Here is a 21,646-nt window from a genome sequence, read left to right as displayed (position 1 = left end):
TGAGTACTGAGTACGAATGTCTGCTTAGTCTTCTTCCTCGTGATATATGGGTGAGGATTGCCACGAAGGTTGCGTCGAATTCGATTTAGGATTTGTTCAACATATAGGTGACTTGCAAGGTATTTTTGGATGCAGTGAGGTCGGATGTTGTATATAAGGATGCGACGATGTGGTATATATCGTTAGTGTCCTTTTTATTTTACTTTGACTGGCCTGAAAGGAGGTTTGTTGATTGCTACATGGAAGTAGGAAATTTGGATGCTACACTCCGGCATGGAATAATGGAGTATTTCTAAATTGTCCACCATGACCTTGGAATGGATCTACTGACTAGGGCTGCAATGGAGGGCAGTGTTGAATTTGGTTACTTGTATGTCGTGCTGCTTCTGAGTAATCACGAAGACGAAGTGGACAGGAGACGGGGTGTTGAATTTTTTGAAGCTATACGTATTTCTGGGGAGGTCAACAGGTGCAGGGAGCTCTTCACAGAAATTTTTGAGGAGCGGTGGGTGGATGAGAGACCTTCGGATCCTGGCTAGCCCGTGGCTTGTTAGTCCACCAGTTGCCCTACCGCGGCACCATGGGTGATGTGCAAGATGTGTCCGGTGTCACGTCTATTGATGCGTGAACATCTTTTCTATCTTTTCTTTGTAAATTCGATGTGGATTTGTTGAGTTTTTATGATATTTTGGTATTTTAGACCATCATGAATGCTACTTTGAGTTGTATTATTATTTTGTTGATTACAGGTAAAATTCAGGCGAGTTTGACAGAGTTTGTGCAGAAAAAAGGGAGAAAAATTGTTGTTGTCAAGCTGGCATTTTCGTACCAACATTCTGTAAAGATAGAGCCGAGGGCCTCGTAATTTGTGTAATAATTCTGTGAAGGTGGCACTAAACGTCACTACCCGTCGTTTAGTGCCAGGTGCCTCATAAACTGGGAAAAACGTTTTATCTTGGAGGCGTGGCGTTTAGCATCAGGCCCACATTTTCAATTGGGGAGCACACGTGTCAAGCAAATCCACGAAAGACATTTTTTGGTTTTCAATTTAATTTTTGAATTGAGAAAAGATGTTATTAGGTTTTAGAATTTTAATTTTGTATCAATTAAGATTAGATATAAAAGGAGAAAAGATTCAATCCTTCGGGCTCTCTTCTTTTTTTCGTCCTCATTCTGCACTTTTACACATTTTGTATAACTCTAGATTTTTCTCTGAGTCATGAGCAACTAAACCTCAATTATTAAGGTTAGGAGCTCTGTTTATTTTAATGGATTAATACAATTGTTATTCTACTCTTAATCAATGAACTGCTTTAAATTGAAGGATTGATTTCGTTCTTCACCCTAGAAATTAGAGTATATTGGAAGATAACTCTTTTTCTATTTGAATTCTTGTTGAATCTTGGAAAAAATATATCACTAGAATTATATCTTGAAATCAATTCCTCACAATTCTCTAAATATCTGGATTTAACGCGATATGTGACATATAATCACCACATTTTTAGGTACTTAGGGTTTGTGTGGCTTATGAACTAGAATTGGACTTAACCTTCTAATTAAAATTAAGTGACCAAGGAATTAGCGATTGATTGGGTTAGAGGATATTGAATTACTAAGGAATTAGGGTTTAATCACTTAAGGTTTGCCATGAATTGAACTTTGCATGATTAAAGTAGTTGATAAGAATTGTTAATCCGAAAATTTAAACACCTCCAAAACCTTAACTATTTTCTCATATTATTTTCACCAATCATTCACTATTTGCTTTCTTGAACTCACTGAATTACTGTTTATGCTACTTGGAACTCAAAATACTCATTTCAACTTGTCTAACTAGCCTAATCACTCAACTATTGTTACTTAGTCCATTAATATTCATGAGATTGATACTCCCTCATCTGAGTTATTACATGGTACGACCCGATAAACTTGCCGGTTAGTTGTGGTATTCAAAATCTGCACGATGTATGCAGTACCTGGTTGATTACGAGGTGAGGGTCTTATTGAAAATATTTACATTTTAATGAACATTGCTGTTTACCAATTTCTGTAATCTGCCAATGTGTTGTTGGGGGTTTATACTTATGTTATCTGCCAATACCATAGCTAGCAATGTATCCTTTTTTGTAATGAATGATTATCCTTCCTTAACATGTGGACTATATTTTGATTGTGTTTCTACTTTTGTGTGTGGAAAAATCTCATTTTGATTCGATAAATTGAGATAATTAAAATATGTGCTTGTTGATGCATGTAACGTATACGTTAAAAATGTTATAAGAAAAATGTTTAGACAACAAAAATATTGTTGACATTTTTTTAAAAAAAATACAGATTGATAACTTTTTCTTACTTTTACTTTCAGGCATCGATATAGAATATATCATTTATTTTTTGTTGACAAAATGTTAAATGCAGGTGAATATGTGATTTTCTTTAACTTAGAAAATAATTTTTTTAATATGGCCATTACCGAGATAAATTAGTAGATGATTAATATGAATCATGCATTAGTCGTTGGAAAAGCACCAACTATTTTTGTTAATTTAGTGGACTTTTGACAATAAACTTGTTTCTGTTTTTTTAGTTTTTTTAGCCATTGTTGCTCAGTCCAGCAATCCTCGTGGGATCGACCCTCACTCACCTGAGGTATTACTTGAATGACCTGGTGCACTTGCCGGTTAAGTTGTGCGAAATCTCTTTTCGCGCACCAAGTTTTTGGCGCCGTTGCTAGAGATTGTTTGTGATTGACAACTACAAGTTGTCTAGTTGCTTAGATTAGGTGATTAGATTATTAGTTTTATTTATTTAATTTTTCTTTTAATTTTCAAACTTTAATTTTATTTATTTTTTCCTTATTTTCAAATTTTATTTTATTTATTTTCCTTTAATTTCTGATTTTAAGATTGGTGTCCCGTAGTGTTTTTCCTTTCTTTTTAATTGCAAAATTTTTACAGTCTTTTTTCTTTTAAGTTTTTGAAATTTTTTGGTTACCTTTTTTACCTTTATTTTCGAATTTAGGTTAATTGCTTACTTTATTTTATTTCTTTTTACATAGGATATCTCACTGGAAGTTCTCTATACTTTGACATAGAGACTCTCACTTTTTCTATGTCTTTTTTTTTGTTTATGAGCAGGAACAGGGATAAAGAACCTCTTCTTGAGTTTGATTCTAAACCTGAGAGGATCTTGAGACGGCATTTTCAACAAGCTAGAGCTTACAAAGCCGGAGAGAATCTCAAGGAGACTTTTGAGAAGGAAGTTGAAGAACCCACCATGGATGCTAATGGTGGAAATTTGAACATTTATGAGCAAGCAAGGAGGACGCTTGGCTCATACATTGCACCTACGCTTGACTTCTAGGGGTGCAGTGTAGCTGTACCTACTATTGGTGCAAATAACTTTGAGCTTAAGCCTCAACTGATCACTCTGGTGCAGTAGAATTACCAGTTTTATGGACTCCCACAGGAGGATCCCAACTTGTTCATGTTTAACTTCCTGCAGATCTGTGACATTGTGAAGATGAATGGAGTAAATTCTGAGGTTTACAAGCTCATGCTCTTCCCGTTCGCTGTGAGGGACAGAGCAAAATAGTGGCTTGATTCTCAGCCCAAGGAGAGCCTGGACATATGGGACAAGGTGGTCACTAGATTTTTGACCAAATTTCTTCCACCTCAGAAGCTGACAAAGCTTAGGGTGGATGTCTAAATCTTCAGACAAAAAGATAGAGAGTCCCTCTATGAGGCCTGGGGGAGATTCAAGCTGATGATCAGGAGGTGTCCTCCTGAAATGTTTTCTGAATGGACTAGGCTGCAGATCTTTTATGATGGCTAGTGTACGAATCCCTACACTTCGTATAACTGTACCAGCAAGTGCACTGGGTCATCCAAGTAATACCTGAGCGAGTCAGGGTCGATCCCATGAGGATTGTGGTTTGAAGCAAATTACGGTTATCTTGCAGGTCTTAGTCAGACGGATCAAGAAGTTGGTGGATTTGCTTAAATGCAGTTTGATTGTTTGGAATGATAATCTTAAAACTTAGATGGATGAGGCTTGGAGTTACTTTGTCCTTCTGGATTGACTCTGGTCTTACTGTCCTCTTCAATTGTGAATGATTTCTTCTATGGCAGGCTGTATGTGATTGACGCTGGTTTGAGCAGCCGCCAATACTCCTCCAGATCTGAACCCTAGGGTTAGTATGGATCCATTCTGATTGAGGGTGAAGCTTTTGCAGTTCATTTTCCTTTGTGATCCTACTTAAAACGCCACAGACAAGGTCAAATCTTCCGGATCGGAGGATGCTGCACCTTTGGGTTCTAGCCTTTACCACAAAGACCCTAATCTCCCATAAATTGCCTGAACTGGTGTCTCGAGAAGTCCCCAATGAAGTCGTGGATTAGCCGTCTAAGAGATGCATAATCAAGCTGGCGGTTCATCATTGTTTGATGAAAGACGCACTCTGAACCCATGTAGAATGTGATAACCTTATGCCAATTCAACGCATTCATATTGATGAAGAGCGCATATACATCTTAGAATAGAGAATCAAACACGGATTAAAGAGGAACAGTAATCTTTTATTAGTCCATAAAATTCATCAGGGCTCCTCCCCTCAACCTAGATAGGAGGTTTAGAAAATCATATTGATAAAAAACACAATGTAGATTCGAAATTATGGTAAAAGGTTACCGAAGATCCCTAACAAAGAGTGATCTTCTATTATAAATACTAAACTATTGACTAGTAAGGGTTAAACAGTCTTTTTAGTGCTAAAATCCACTTCTGGGGCCCAGTTGGTGAGTGCTTGAGCTGAGCTTTGATGAGATCCAGATGCTATGAGGCCTCTATGGTGTTGAACGCTGGCTAGGGGGTCCTCTTTGGGTGTTTGGACGCTGGTCTCTTCTCCTTGGGTGTTGGACGCCTGAAAGGGGGCAGGAGGCTGGCGTTGGACGCCAGTTTTGGGCCTTCTAATATGAAGCAAAGTATGAACTATTATATATTTCTGAAAAGCTCTAGAAGTCAGCTTTCCATAGCCATTGAGAACGCTTCATTCGGACTTCTGTAGCTCTAGAAAATATCTTTCGAGTGCAAAGAGGTCAGATCCGGACAGCATCTGTAGTGCTTTCTCTGTCTCTGAATCAGACTTTTGCTCCAGCTCCTCAATTTCTGCCAGAAAATATCTGAAATTGCATAAAAACACAAAAACTCAAAGTAGAATCTAAAAATTTGAATTTAACACTAAACATATGAAAACTTAATAAAAACTAAACAAAACATGCTAAAAACTATGTGAAAATGATGCCAAAAAGTGTATAAAATATCCGCTCATCACAATACCAAACTTAAACTGTTGGTTGTCCCCAAGCAACTAAAAACACAGTACAATAAATTTCAAAGTTTCCAATGAATCTTAGTTACAATTAGATGAGTAGGACTTTGTAGCTTTTTACTTCTGAATAGTTTTGGCATCTCACTATCCATTGAAACTCAGAAATGTTGGTCTCTTTAGGAACTTAGAATCCAATAATATTATTGACTCTCTTAGTTCAGCTCTTTTTGATTCTTGAACACATCTTTTAGAGTCTTGGCCGTGACCTTAAGCACCTTGTTTTTCAGTATTACCACTGGATACATAAATGCCACAGACACTTTAACTGGGTGAACCCTTTCAGATTCTGATTCAGCTTTGCTAGAATCCCCAGATAGAGGTGTCCAGAGTTCTTAAGCACACTCTTTTTTCTTTGGATCACGACTTTAACCGCTCAGTCTCAAGCTTTTCACTTGACACCTTCACGGCACAAGCACATGGTTAGGGACAACTTGGTTGAGCCACTTAGGCCAGGATTTTATTCCTTTAGGCCCTCTTATCCATTGATGCTCAAAGCCTTGGATCCTTTTTATCCTTGCCTTTTGGTTTAAAGGGTTTTTGGCTTTTTCAATCTACCCTCCTTTTCCTGCATTTTTGGGGAGTAATGTATTTTTCTCTTTATTATTTATTTTTTGGCCATTTTTTTCTTTCTTTTTCGCATGCATTAACTTTTTTTCTTTTGCAACATACTTTTTCTTTTTCTATTTGCTACTTTTTCTTGCTTCAAGAATCATTTTTTTTTTGGATTTTCAGATTACCAATAATACTTCACTTTCATCATCATTCTTTCAAGAGCCAACATTCTAAAATTCCAACTTCAAATGCGTACTGCTTATTCATACATTTAGAAAATAAAAGCAATGCCACTACATCAAAATAAATGAACTATTCTTATTATAAACTTGAAATTCATGTATCTCTCAATTCTTTTCAAATAAATTTTTTTAAGTAAGGTGAGAGATATATGGAATATTTTATAACTTTAAGACATAAATGCAAATGATCATGCAACAAGAACAAGAGAACAGACAGAAAAACATAACAGAAAATAGAAAAATAACAAAAGAAAAAGAGGTAAAGAGAACGAATCCACCTTTAATGGTGGCAGCTAGTACTCCTCCCTGAGGGTCCAATGTGGTGCTTGATCTCTTTAATATCACTCTTTTCTCTGTGCTGTTCTTCCTTCATGGCTCTTTGCAGGAGTGGTAGAAGTCAAAAAGTAAAGCTTTTACAACACCAAACTTAAGAGTTTTGCTCGCCCTTGAGCAAATATGATAGGTGGGGTAGGTGGAGAGCCTGTGAGACCCACTGGTCCTGAGAAGCTAGGGAATTCAGATTCCCTGTCCTCTGCACTGGTGTTTGAACGCCCAGGGTCTGCTCCCTGGCTGGCGTTCAATGCCAGTAACACTCCATCCAAAGTGTTCTGTTTTTACTACTTAATATTTCTGTCTCTGTTCTGACTACTGCACATGATCATGAACCTAAAAAAATAACTTAAAGGAAAAGAAAACATAAATAATAACTTTGGTTGGGTTGCCTCCCAACAAGCGCTTCTTTAATATCTTTAGTTGGACTTCACTGTACTTAACTTAGTAACAGTGTTGAGCCTCCTGACTCTATATTTCCTTCAAGGTAATGTTTAACTCTCTGTCCATTGACAGTGAACCTATTTTCAGGATTTTTACCTTGAGGTTCTATGTGCCTAAAAGGTGATACACTAGTAATCACATAGGGTCCCTTCCAACAGGATTTGAGTTTCCTAGGAAATAATTTGAGTCTTGAGTTGAAGAGAATGATCTTCTGTTCTGGTTCAAAGACTCTAGAAGATATTTTCTTGTCATGCCGCCTTTTTGCTTTTTCTTTATAGATCCCTGCATTTTCAAATGCAGCTAAGCGGAATTCATTCAACTCATTTAGTTGGAGCAGCTGTTTCTCTCCTGCTGCTTTATCATCAAGGTTGAGGAATCTAGTAGCCCAATAGGCCTTGTGTTCTAGTTCTACTGGAAAATGACAGGATTTCCCATATATCAGCTGATATGGTAAAGTTCCAATGGGGTTTTGAAAGCTGTTCTGTATGCCCACAGAGCATCATCAAGCTTTCTAGCCCAATCCTTTCTATTGGCGCTTACTGTCCTCTCTATAATTCACTTTAGTTCTCTAGTTGAGACTTCAGCTTGCCCATTTTTTTAGGGATGATACGGTATTGCTACTTTATGGCAAACTCCGTAACGGTTTAAGACAGAATCCACCTGTCTATTGCAGAAATGAGTACCTCCATCACTAATTAGTGTCCTAGGGACACCAAATCTACTAAAGATGTTCTTTTGGAGGAACTTCATCATTACTTTGGTATCATTTATGGGTGTTGCTATTGCTTCAACCCATTTAGACACATAATCTACCGCTACAAGAATGTAGGTGTTTGAGTATGAAGGTGGAAAGGGTCCCACGAAATCTATACCCCATACATCAAACAGCTCAATCTCTAGGATTCCTTGCTGAGGCATGCCATGAGCGTGAGGGAGATTGCCAGCCCTTTGGCAACTATCACAGTTACAGACAAAATCTCTAGAGTCCTTAAAGAGAGAGTGGGCCAGTAGAAGCCACTTTGGAGAACCTTGGTGGCTGTCCGCTCACCTCCGAAGTGTCCTCCATAGTCTGAGCCATGGCAATGCCATAGGATTCTCTGTGCCTCTTCTTCAGACACTCATTGTCAGATTATTCCATCCGAGCATCTCTTAAAGAGATATGGTTCTTCCCACAAGTAGTACTTTGCATCATGCATGAGTTTTTGGGCTTGCTGCCTGGTAAGCTCGTTGGGAATGAACCTTATAGCCTTGTAGTTTGCAATGTCTGTAAACCAAGGTGCTGTCTGGATGGCAAAGAGTTGTTCACCTGGAAAGGTTTCGGATATATCAGTGGAGGAAGGAGAGGTCCCTGCCACTGGTTCAATCCGAGACAAGTGGTCAGCTACTTGATTCTCTGTACCCATTCTGTCTCTGATTTCTATATCAAACTCTTGCACGAGTAATACCCATCTTATGAGCCTGAGCTTAGAATCCTGATTAGTGAGTAGATACCTCAGAGCAGCATGGTCAGTGTAGATAATGACCTTAGATCTTACTAGGTAGGATCTGAACTTGTCAATGGCATACATCACTGCAAGTAATTCCTTTTCTGTAGTAGTGTAATTTTTTTGCGCATTATTTAGTACACGAATAGCATAGTAAATGATATGCAGAAGCTTGTCATGTTTCTACCCTAGAACTGTGCCAATGGCATGGTCACTGGCATCACACATCAGTTCGAATGACAATTCCCAATTGGGTGCAGAAATGACAGGAGCAGTTACAAGCTTGGCTTTCAGGGTTTCAAAGGCATGCAGGCATTCTTGGTCAAAGACAAATGGAACATCAGTGGCCAAGAGATTACACAGGGGTTTTGTGATTTTAGAAAAATCTTTTATGAACCTCCTGTAAAATCCTGCATGTCCTAGGAAACTTCTGATTGCCTTGACATTAGTTGGTGGTGGTAATCGTTCAATCACTTCCACCTTAGCTTGAACTACTTCTATTCTATTGTTTGAAATCTGTTGCCCAAGAACAATGCCTTTAGTCACCATGAAGTGGCATTTCTCTGAGTTTAGAACTAGGTTTGTTTCTTGACATCTTTTCAGAACTAGGGCCAAATGATCAAGGCAGGAGTCAAATGAGTCTCCAAAAACAGAGAAGTCATCTATGAACACTTCAAGGAATTTCTCTACCATATCAGAGAAGATGGATAACATACATCTCTAAAAAGTGGCAGGTGCATTGCACAGGCCAAATGGCATTCTCCTGTAGACGAACACGCCAGATGGGCATGTGAATTCTGTATTCTCTTGATCTTGTGGATACACTGCTATTTGATTGTACCCGGAATATCCATCCAGGAAACAATAAAAAGCATGCCCTGCTAGTCTTTCTAGCATTTGGTCAATAAATGGTAAAGGAAAGTGATCCTTCTTGGTGGTGTCATTGAGTCTTCTATAGTCAATGCACATACGCCACCCTGTGACTGTCCTTGTAGGAATCAGGTCATTTTTTTTATTATGAACCACTGTCATGCTTCCCTTCTTGGGAACAACTTGGACAGGGCTCACCCAGGGGCTATCAGGAATGGGATAAATAATTCCAGCCTCCCAGAGCTTAGTGACTTCCTTCTGCACTACTTCCTTCATAGCCAAATTTAGTCGCCTTTATGGTCGCACCACTGGTTTGGCGTCATCCTCCAGCAGGATTTTATGCATTTATCGGGCCGGGCTAATGCCCTTAAGGTCACTTATAGTCCACCCAAGGGCAGTCCTATGTGTCTTAAGCACTTGAATTAGTGCTTCTTCTTCCTGTGGCTCTAAGGCAGAGCTTATGATCACTGGATAAGTAACTTCATCTCCCAGAAATGCATATTTCAGGGAAGATAGTAATGGCTTGAGCTCAAGCTTTGGAGACTTCTCCTTTTCCTTAGGAATTTCCAAAGGATCCTCCAAGTCAGGCTATTCATCAGTAAGGATGTCATTCAGTCTTTCCTTGAGACTCTCAGCCATGTTTACTTCTTCCATTAGGGAATCAATGAGGTCAATGCTCATGCATTCCTCTGGGGTGACTTGATGCTGCATGACTTTTACAACATTTAGTATGAACTTTTCCTCATTAACTCCCAGGGTTAGTTCCCTTTTTTCAACATCAATGAGGGTTTGTCCTGTAACTAGGAAGGGTCTCCCTAGGATAAGAGATGCACTCTTATTTTTCCATGCTCAAGAAGAGGCCGGAAATACCCTGTTACACACCCCATTGGTGGCACAAGAGCCTGAAGTAAAACACCCTCAAAAACTTCTAGAGGAGACCAAGGATGAGCAGTTAACTCAATTCTTGGAAATCTTTAAAAAGCTACACATCAATATTCCTTTTGCTGAGGTGTTGGAGAAGATGCCTCCCTATATGGCCTTCATGAAAAAGCATACTCTTTGAGAAAAAGACCTTGAAGGGAGATGGGACTGTGGTCTTAACCAAGGAGTGTAGTGCATTGATTCAGAGGAAGCTATCCAAGAAGATGCCAGACCCCGAAAGCTTCCTGATTCCCTGTACCATTGAGACTGTTAGATTTGAGAAGGCACTGTGTGACCTTAGTTCAAGCATAAATCTGATGCCTCTCTTTGTAATTAAGAAGTTGGGGATCCAAGAGGCGCAACCTACAAGGATTGCACTGGAGATGGCTGACAAGTCTCAGAAGCAAGAGTATGGGCTAGTAGAGAATATACTGGTCAAGGTTAGAGAACTCTTCCTCTCGACTGATTTTGTAATACTTAACATGGGAGAGGATACAGACGACTCCATCATCCTAGGACGACCATTCCTAGCCACTGGAAAAGCCCTCATTGATGTGAAAGAGGTGAACTGGTGCTGAGGTTACATGAGGATTGGATGGTATTCAAAGTTTTTCAACCTCCACCAATCTCTGACAAAAGAGATACCTGCATACAAAGCTCAGTGCTTAAGCCTTCTCACTTGGTGGAAAGCCATACAGTATCCCCTAACATCAAACCTAAGTTTGGTGTTAGGCATTCACCACCAACCAAAGATGGAAGAGGCCCCAAGAGGAAGATACCTAAGGGGTGGAGGAACAAGAAGATTCTTACTGAGGACTTCTCATTTGGCATGAAGGTGATATTCACTAGAAGCCCAATCATACCATATACTGCGAATAGAATCCTGTCACTAGAGCATATTGAGCTGATTCATGAGAGCACAGGAAAGAAGTTCACCATGAGGGGTGAAGATTTGAGCCCCAATAATCCTCCTTAGAGGAGCTGCCCGTCAAGCTAGTGACGGTAAAGAAGCGCTTGTTGGTAGGCAACCCAACCATTAGTATCCTCTAGTTTACTTTTGTTTGATTTCAATTTTATTTTGGTTTGATTTTATATCATTTTATTTTTTATTGATTTTCATAGTTTTCCTAGTTTTTCTAATGTTTGTGATCATGTACAACGCTTAGAATAGGGACAGGAGGACATAGACAGAAAAATAGCACACCTTGGAGGAAACCAATCGGGGGTGCTAAATGCCAGGGAGGGGGTTTAGCGCCATAGGAGAAGCAAGCATATTGGGCATTTGATGCTCATTTTGGGCATTTTACATGGTTTTAGCACCACTCCTTTGGGGGCACTAAGTGCCAGGAGGGCATTTAGCGCCAGGGGTGCTCCAAAAAAAAATGAGGATGCCCCCTGCTGGCGTTAAACGCCAGAACCAACGTTTAGCGCCCAAGGGAGTTTTTCGAGGATGAAGGAATGTATTTAGCCATTGGTTAAATCCTAACCCAACCACTTTTGACCAATTCAAACTTTATCCATTCTCTCTCCTCTTTACCCACTTTTCTATCCACATTCATCCATCTCATCACCCATCACTTTCCTTGATTTTCTCAAACCACCTCCCACGCTTCCCCCATGACCGAACCACTCCCCTTCCCTACCTATAAATACCCCACTCTTCATCTACTTTCACCACCCCTCACACTACTCTCTCCTTCTTCCTTACCCTTCACCACACACACTCTCTTTTTCCCTTTACCCCCTACTTCTTAGCTAAGGCCAAAGCCTTTTTCTCCATTTTCCTCTATCTCTTTTCTTCCACTTTTATTTTTTGCTCCCTTCTTTTCTTTTCTTACTTTTATCGAGGACGAGCAAACCCTTTAAGTTTGGTGTTGGGCGTCCCGCTTTTGTTCTTGATTTTTTTAGAACTCCATGGCACCTAAGATTGGAGAATCCTCCTCAAGAAAGAGGAAAGAGAAGGCGCCTACCTCCGACCCTTGGGATTTCACACGGTTCCTTTCCAAGACACATGAGGACCACTTTTATGAGGTGGTGCATAGGAAGAAGGTGATTCCCAAGGTCTGCTTTGATCTGAAGCCTGATGAGTACCCAGAGATCCAGCACCAGATTTTGAGACGGGGTTGGGAAGTTTTGGCCAACCCCGTGACTAAGGTTGGAGCATTGATGGTGCGAGAGTTCTATGCCAATGTTTGGGCGACATACAAGCATGTTAGAGGCGTGAACCCGGAACCAAAGAACTGGCAGACTATGTGATGAGCGGATAATTTATACGCTTTTTGGCATTGTTTTTAGTATGTTTTTAGTATATTTTAGTTAGTTTTTATTATGTTTTTACTATTTTTTATTCAAAAATCACATTCATGGACTTCACTATGAGTTTGTGTCTTTGTTTGTGATTTCAGATATTTTCTGGCTGAAATTGAGGGACTTGAGCAAAAATCTGACTTAGAGGCTGAAGAAGGACTGCAGATGCTGTTGGATTCTGACCCTCCTACATTCGAAATGGATTTTCTCGAGTTATAGAATCCCAATTGGTGCGCTCTTAATTGCGTTGGAAAGTATACATCTTGGGCTTTCCAGAAATATATAATAGTTTATACATTGCTCGAGTTTTGATGATGTAAATTGGCATTTTATCACCAACTTTCTACCTTATTCTGGCGTTAAACGCCAGAACTGGCATGAAAGCTGGAGTTAAAATCCTAAACTGGCACAAAAACTGACGTTTAACTTCAAAAAAAGTCTCTACATGTGAAAGCTTCAATGCTCAGCCCAAGCACACACCAAGTGGGCCTCAGAAGTGGATTTCTACACTAGCTATTCTAGTTTACTCATTTTCTGTAACCCTAGATCACTAGTTTATTATAAAAACTTCTTTTAGTGATTCATTTTGGACATCATGACATTTTTTACATCTGAATTTTGTATCTTCTACGGTATGAGTCTCTAAACCCCATGGTTGGGGGTGAGGAGCTCTACTCTGTCTTGATGAATTAATGCAATTACTACTGTTTTCCAGTCAATCACGCTTGTTCTTATTCTAAGATATTCACTCGCACCTCAACCTGATGAATGTGATGATTCGTGACACTCATCATCATTCTCACTTATGAACGCGTGCCTGACAACCACCTCCGTTCTATCTGTAATAGCTTGATTGCATATCTCTTGGGTTTCTAATCTAAGATTAGAACCTTCGTGGTATAGGCTAGAATTATTGGCAGCCATTCTTGAGATTTGGAAGGTCTAAACCTTGTCTGTGGTATTCCGAGTCGGATCTGGGAAGGGATGACTGTGACGAGCTTTAAACTCGCGAGTGCTGGGCGTAGTGACATACGCAAAAGGATCAATGGATCCTATACCAACATGAGTGAGAACCGACAGATGATTAGCCGTGCGGTGACAGCGCATTTGGACCATTTTTACTGAGAGGACGGATGGTAGCCATTGACAACGGTGATCCACTAACATACAGCTTGCCATGGAAGGAGCCTTGCGTGCGTGAAGAAGAAGACAGTAGGAAAGCAGAGATTCAGAAGACAGAGCATCTCCGAAACCTCAACCTGTTCTCCATCACTGCATAACAAGTATTATTTAATCTATGTTCTTTCACTCATTCCAATTAAATCTGAGAATTATTGATATCCTGACTAAGAGTTACAAGATAACCATAGCTTGCTTCAAGCCGATAATCTCCGTGGAATCGACCCTTACTTACGTAAAGTATTACTGGGACGACCCAGTGCACGTGCTGGTTAGTTGTGCGGAATTGCAAAACGGTGATTGTGATTTTGTGCACCAAGTTTTTGGCGCCGTTGCCGGGGATTGTTCGAGTTTGGACAACTGACGGTTTATTTTGTTGCTTAGATTAGGAATAATTTATTTTTGTTGGTTTAGAGTCACTAAATTTGAGTCTTTTATTTGAGTTTAGTTTTATATTTTAAGTTTGGTGTCTTCTTTGTGTTTTTCTTTGAATTTTTGAAAATTTGTGTTTGGTTTTCTAAAAATTTTAAGTTTGGTGTCCCTTGTGCTTTTATTTACTTAAAAAATTCTTCAAAAATTTGTTCTTGGTGTTCATCTTGATCTTCAAAGTGTTCTTGGTGTTCATCTTAACATTCAAAGTTTTCCTGTTTGTTCTCTTTGTTTTGATCTAAGATTTCTAAGTTTGGTGTCATTTTGTTGTTTTTCTCTTTCCTCATTAAACTCAAAAATATCTTTTCTTCTTATTTTAATTGAATTTTCGGATTCTACTTTTAAAAATTCAGATTTCTATCTTAAAATTTTTATTTTATCATAACTTAGTTTTTAAAATTTCAAAATTCAAATCTTTTTTTTAAAAAATCATATCTTTTTCAAAACCTTATCTTATCTTTTCTAATCTCAAATTTTAAGATAACACCTTTTTCAAATCTTTTTAATTAATTAATTATTTTAGTTTTCTATTTTCCTTTATTTATTTTTCTAATTTTTGAATTTATATTTAGTTTTGCATTTATTTTACTTTATTTTATTTTTGATATTTAAAAAAAAAACAAAAATATATTTTATTTGCAATCCACGTCATCTCCCTTTCTCCATCATGGACCTAAGTGGAAATGAACAGTCCAGAAGGACTCTGGGGTCATATGCTAACCCTACTACTGTTGCATATGGGAGTAGTATCTGCATACCCCCCATAAAAGCCAGCAGTTTTGAGCTAAACCCTCAGCTCATTATCATAGTGCAGCAAAATTGTCAGTATTCCAGTTTTTCACAGGAAGAACCTACTGAGTTTCTGGTACAATTTTTACAAATTGCTGACACCGTGTATGATAAGGATGTAGATCAAGATGTTTGCAGATTAATACTGTTTCCATTTTCTGTAAAGGATCAAGCTAAAAGGTGGTTGAGTAACCAACTCACATCAAGCATAAGAACATGAAAACAGTTATCAGACAAATTCCTGAATCAATTTTTACCTCCAAAGAGGATGACACAGCTAAGGCTGGACATCCAGGGCTTTAAACAAGAGGATAGTGAATCCCTTTATAATGCCTGGGAGAGGTACAGAGGCATGCTGAGAAAATGCCCCTTCGAAATGTTTTTAGAGTGGGTGCAGCTAGACATCTTCTATTACGGGCTTACAGAAAGAGCCCAGATGTCTCTAGACTACTCAGCTGGTGGATCTATACACATGAGAAAGACGATTGAAGAGGCTCAAGAACTCATAGATACGGTTGCTAGAAATCAACATCTGTACTCAAGCAGTGAGTCCTCCATAAAAGAAGAGGCTAGGGCAATAACTACTGACCCTAATCCTTAAGAACAAATTGTTGAACTTAATCAGTAATTGCTCCTTATGATAAAACAATTAGCAGAATTTAAAGAGATGCTCCAAGACACTAAAAATGCTAACAAGAATATAGAAGCACAATTGAATCAGACAAGACAGCAGCTATCTAAACAGAAAACAGAAGAATGCCAAGCTGTTTAACTAAGGAGCGGGAAGACATTGAATAATTCAGCTCAAAGTAGCAGAAAGCCAAGAAAGGAACAATTGACAGAGGATGACCAAACCACTGTCCAAAATCCCTCTGAGGACAGCAAGAGCCCAGAGAGGAATAATTCTGGCGTTCAAACGCCAGAAAAGGGTGAAAGATTAGCGTCAAACGCCCAGTGGATGCTCACTTCTGGCGTTCAAACGCCAGAAAAGGGAGAAAAGTTGGTGTTAAACGCCCATTCCTTGCCCAGTTCTGGTGTTCAAACACTAGAAAAGGTGGAAAATTGGCGTTAAATGCCCATCCAACCTCTACTCCTGGTGTTCAAATGCCAGTGAGGGATCAGACACCTGCAAGTGCTGATTGTAACCCTCCTAAGAAGGCTTCCCTAACCACCTCTGTAGGAAATAAACCTGCAGCAACTAAGGTTGAGGAATACAAAGCCAAGATGCCTTATCCTCAGAAACTCCGCCAAGCAGAATAGGATAAACAATTTGCCCGCTTTACAGACTACCTCAGGACTCTTGAAATAAAGATCCCGTTTACAGAGGTACTTGAGCAAATACCCTCTTATGCTATGTTCATGAAAGGTATCTTAAGTCATAAGAAGGATTGGAGAGAATCTGAAAAAGTTTTCCTCACTGAAGAATGCAGTGCAATCATTCTGAAAAGCTTACCAGAGAAGCTTAAAGATCCCGGAAGATTTATGATACCATGCACATTAGAGGGTGCTTGCACCAAGACAGCTCTATGTGATCTTGGGGCAAGTATCAACCTAATACCTGCATCCACTATCAGAAAGCTTGGCTTGACTGAAGAAGTCAAACCAACCCGAATATGCCTCCAACTTGCTGATGGCTCCATTAAATATCCATCAGGCATAATTGAGGACATGATTGTCAAGGTTGGGCCATTTTCCTTTCCCATTGACTTTGTAGTGCTGGAAATGGAGGAGCACAAGAGTGCAACTCTCATTCTAGGAAGACCTTTCCTAGCAACTGGACAAACTCTTATTGATGTACAAAAAGGGGAAGTGACCCTGAGAGTCAATGAGGATGAGTTCAAGTTAAATGCTGTCAAAGCTATGCAGCATCCAGACACATCAAATGACTGCATGAGCGCTGATATTATTGACTCTTTGGTAGAAGATATCAATATGACTGAGAGTCTCGAATCAGAGCTAGAAGACATCTTTAAAGATGTTCAGCCTGATTTGGAGGAACAAGAAACAACGAAAGAACCTCTGAAAACTCCTCAGGAAGAGGAGAAACCTCCTAAACCCGAGCTCAAACCACTACCACCATCCCTGGAATATGCATTTCTGGGAGAGGGTGACATTTTTCCAGTGATCATAAGCTCTGATTTAAATCCACAGGAAGAGAAAGCACTAATTCAAGTGCTAAGGACACACAAGACAGCTCTTGGGTGGTCCATAAGTGATCTTAAGGGCATTAGCCCAGTAAGATGCATGCACAAAATCCTATTGGAGGATGATGCTAAGCCAGTGGTTCAACCACAGAGGCGGCTAAACCCAGCCATGAAGGAGGTGGTGCAGAAAGAGGTCACTAAGTTACTAGAGGCTGGGATTATTTATCCTATTTCTGATAGCCCCTGGGTGAGCCCTGTCTATGTTGTCCCTAAGAAGGGAGGCATGACAGTGGTTCATAATGAGAAGAATGAACTGGTTCCTACAAGAACAGTTATAGGGTGGCGTATGTGTATTGACTACAGAAGGCTCAATACAGCCACCAGGAAGGATCATTTTCCTTTACCATTCATAGACCAGATGCTAGAAAGACTAGCAGGTCATGAATACTACTACTTTTTAGATGGCTATTCTGGTTACAACCAAATTGCAGTTGATCCTCAAGACCAAGAGAAAACAGCATTCACATGTCCATCTGGGGTATTTGCCTACAGAAGGATGCCTTTTGGTCTGTGCAATGCACCTGCAACCTTTCAGAGGTGCATGCTCTCTATTTTCTCTGATGTGGTAGAGAAATTTTTGGAAGTCTTCATGGATGACTTCTCAGTATTTGGAGACTCATTCAGCTCCTGTCTTGACCATCTAGCACTTATTCTAAAAAGGTGCCAAGAGACTAACCTGGTTTTAAACTGGGAGAAATGTCACTTTATGGTGACTGAAGGAATTGTCCTTGGATACAAAATTTTGAACAAGGAAATAGAGGTGGATCAAGCTACGGTAGAGGTAATTGAAAAATTACCCCATCTGCCAATGTTAAGGCAATCAGAAGCTTTCTGGGACACACAGGATTCTACAGGAGGTTTATAAAAGATTTTTCAAAAATCGCAAAACCCTTGAGTAATCTGCTAGCTGCTGATACACCATTTGTCTTTGACATAGAGTGTTTGTAGGCCTTTGAGACTCTGAAGGCTAAGTTGGTCACAGCACTTGTCATTTCTGCACCAGACCGGACATTACCATTCGAATTAATGTGTGATGCCAGTGACTATGCTATTGGTGCAGTATTAGGACAGAGGCATAACAAGCTTCTGCACGTCATTTACTATGCCAGCCGTGTTCTAAATGACGCATAGAAAAACTACACAACAACAGAAAAATAGTTGCTTGCAGTGGTTTATGACATTGACAAGTTTAGATCCTATTTAGTAGGATCAAAAGTGATTGTGTATACTGACCATGCTGCTCTTAAATATCTACTCACAAAGCAGGATTCAAAACCCAGGCTCATAAGATGGGTGCTGCTTCTGCAAGAGTTTGATATAGAAATAAGAGACAGAAAAGGGACAGAGAACCAGGTAGCTGATCACCTGTCCCGGATAGAACCAGTAGCAGTGGCATCCCTCCCTCCTACTGAGATCTCTGAGACCTTTCCGGATGAGCAACTCTTCGCCATTCAGGAAGCACCATGGTTTGCAGACATTGTAAATTATAAAGCTGTGAGGTTCATACCTAAGGAGTACAACAGGCAGCAAACGAAAAAACTAATTTTTGATGCAAAGTACTACTTATGGGATGAACCATATCTCTTTAAGAGATGTGCAGACGGAATGATCCGCAGATGCGTGCCTAGAGAAGAGGCACAGAAGATCCTATGGCATTGCCATGGATTACAGTATGGAGGATATTTCAGAGGTGAGCGAACAGCCACTAAGGTCCTCCAATGTGGCTTCTACTGGCCTACTCTCTATAGAGATGCCCGAGAGTTTGTGCGTAACTGTAACAGTTGCCAGAGAGCTGGTAACTTACCTCATGGTTATGCCATGCCTCAACAAGGGATCTTAGAGATTGAGTTATTTGATGTATGGGGTATTGACTTCATGGGTCCTTTCCCACCATCATACTCAAACACTTACATTTTGGTGGCAGTAGACTACGTATCTAAATGGGTAGAAGCAATTGACACACCCACTAATGATACTAAGATAGTGCTGAAGTTCCTCCAGAAACATATCTTCAGCAGATTTGGTGTCCCCACAGTACTAATCAGTGACGGGGGCACTCATTTCTTCAATAAACAGCTTTACTCTGCTATGGTCCGATATGGAATTAGCCACAAAGTAGCAACTCCATATCATCCACAGACAAATGGGCAGGCTGAAGTCTCTAATAGAGAACTAAAAAGAATCCTAGAACGGACTGTAGTTGCCCGTAGAAGGGATTGGGCAAAAAGCTTGGATGATGCTCTGTGGGCATACAGAACAGCATTCAAGACTCCTATAGGAACCTCTCCATACCAGCTTGTGTATGGCAAGGCCTGTCACCTGCCTGTGGAACTGGAACATAAGGCCTACTAGGCAACCAGATTCCTAAACCTGGATGCTAAGTTAGCTGGAGAGAAAAGATTTCTCCAGCTGAATGAGCTAGATGAATTAGACTCAATGCTTTTGAAAATGCAAAAATTTATAAGGAAAAAGCAAAAAGGTGGCTGATGAGAGAACTTTTGCGTGGTCTAGAAATTCGCAGATAAATCCTCGTGCAAGTATAGTTTCTAAACCAACAAAAGTTCTTTCATACAAACATTTTGGTTGTCACAAGTAACAAACCCCTTTAAAATTGATAACCGAAGTATTCAAACCTCGAGTCGTCTTCTCAAGGAACTGCAGGGAAGTATGTTCTTATTATTGGTTATAAAGATTGTAATTTGGGGTTTCGAAGGTAAGGAACAAGTAATTTAAATTGCAATTAAAGTAAGTAAAAGACTGTAATTTAAATAAATAACTATAAAACACACTTTTGGCAAGGTATGAGAAATTAGAAGTCCTATCCTAGTTATCCTTATCAATGATGATGAAAATTGAATCTTAATTCCACTTAGTTAACCTTTGCTAGAGCAAAGGAAAGTCAAGTGACCAATTAGTTAGATCCTCAAATCCTAGTTATTCCCTAAGAAAAGATTGGGATTATAGAAGTTCAATTCAATTAGCAAAGATAACGATTATCAATCATGTTTGAGTTTGATAACTCCTGATTTACTGATTTCTTAACCCAGACCGAAAGGGGAAAAGTAAATCTACTGGAATAAAAATGTCTTCAGATTGGGGATAAAAGTAACATAAATAAAAGAAAGCAATATTAAACTGAAATACCTCAATTAATATTAATTCAAAGAGTAATCTGTAACATAGAAGAATTCATAATTAAATTGAGAACAAAATAAAAAGGAATATTAAACCTGGTAAAGAGATAATCCGGAAAGCGAATAAAATCCTAAATCTAAATCCTAATCCTAAAGAGAGAGAAGAGAACCTCCCTCAAAGCTAAATCTAAATCATGGAAAACTAACTAATTGGAGACTCTCCTTTGAATGGATGCGTTCCCCTACTTCATAACCTCTGGTCTATGCCTTCTGGACTTGGATTTGGGCCAAAAAGGGCTTCAGAAATCGCTGGGAGCGTTTTCTGCGATTTCTGGTGCGTGGCCTCTGTTACGCGTCCGCGTGGGTCATGCGGTCGCGTCATTTGGAGTTTTCCTTGTCACGCGGTCGCTTCAGTCATGTGGCCGCGTCATATGTGTTCTGCTTGTGGCGATCGCATCAGTCATGCGGTCGCGTCGCTATTGATTCGCGCTGGCATGCGGCCGCGTCGCCCATGCGATCGCGTGGATGCCAGTTTCTTCAAAAACTCCGTTTTGTGCTTTCCTTCCACTTTTGTATGTTTCCTTTCCATCCTTTAAGTCATTCCTGCCTTAGAAGATCTGAAACTACTCAACACACGAATCACGACATCAAATGGAAATAAAGGGTAATCAAAATGATTATTTTTAAGCATAGGAAACATGTTGTTTTACATACGTCACATAATGAGGAAGGAAAAGTAAAACCATACAATTAATATGAATAAGTGGGTGAAAGATTGAATAAATCACTCAAATTAAGCACAAGATATATCATAAAATATGCGTTTATCAACCTCCCCACACTTAAACAATAGCATGTCCTCATGCTAAGTCCAAGATAAAGAGTAAGTTAAGGTTAAAGTGGTGGAATCTCATGCAATGCAATCTACTCTAAATGCAACTACCTACATGCATCATGCAATTCTTAATTGTTATTCACTTGTATATAAAGCTTACATGTAGTTGAATTAATTCACATTCTCAAGGAGTCATATATATATATATATAGCCAAACCTTAGATAATGATAAAGCACTTTTATAGTTGAGATGGGAGAGAAAAACATTTTATAAACTTGCAAGACAATTAATAATTCAAGCAGAGATATATGTTAATGAGCTATTGAACCCTCACTGGATTTTGTGTTTACTCTCTAGTCACTCAGTGTTTATTGGGTTAATCACTCTATTCTTCTTTTTATCCTTCCTTTCTATAACTTTGTTCTTCATCTAACCAACCAACAATTATAGAATATAGACATACCAAAGTCATGAGGTCTTTAATTAAGGTTGTAATAGGACCAAGGTAAAGGTAAGGGTATATGTATAAGGC

General features: G+C 39.4%; 1 long non-coding RNA gene across 1 annotated transcript in view; it reads left to right on the top strand.

Annotated features, from left to right (window-relative positions):
• The window catches only part of LOC110271402, a 15,800-nt gene extending 1,737 nt beyond the window's left edge, over positions 1-14,063 (top strand). The window contains exon 2 of the long non-coding RNA XR_002362115.1: positions 13,903-14,063. This is a non-coding gene — a long non-coding RNA (uncharacterized LOC110271402). The remainder of the gene's footprint in view (positions 1-13,902) is intronic.

The sequence above is a fragment of the Arachis ipaensis genome, chromosome B01 (assembly GCF_000816755.2).
Source record: "Arachis ipaensis cultivar K30076 chromosome B01, Araip1.1, whole genome shotgun sequence".
Lineage (NCBI taxonomy): Eukaryota > Viridiplantae > Streptophyta > Magnoliopsida > Fabales > Fabaceae > Arachis > Arachis ipaensis.
The sequence above is the reverse complement of the archived record's forward strand: the minus strand, read 5'-3'. Positions and strand labels throughout refer to the sequence as shown.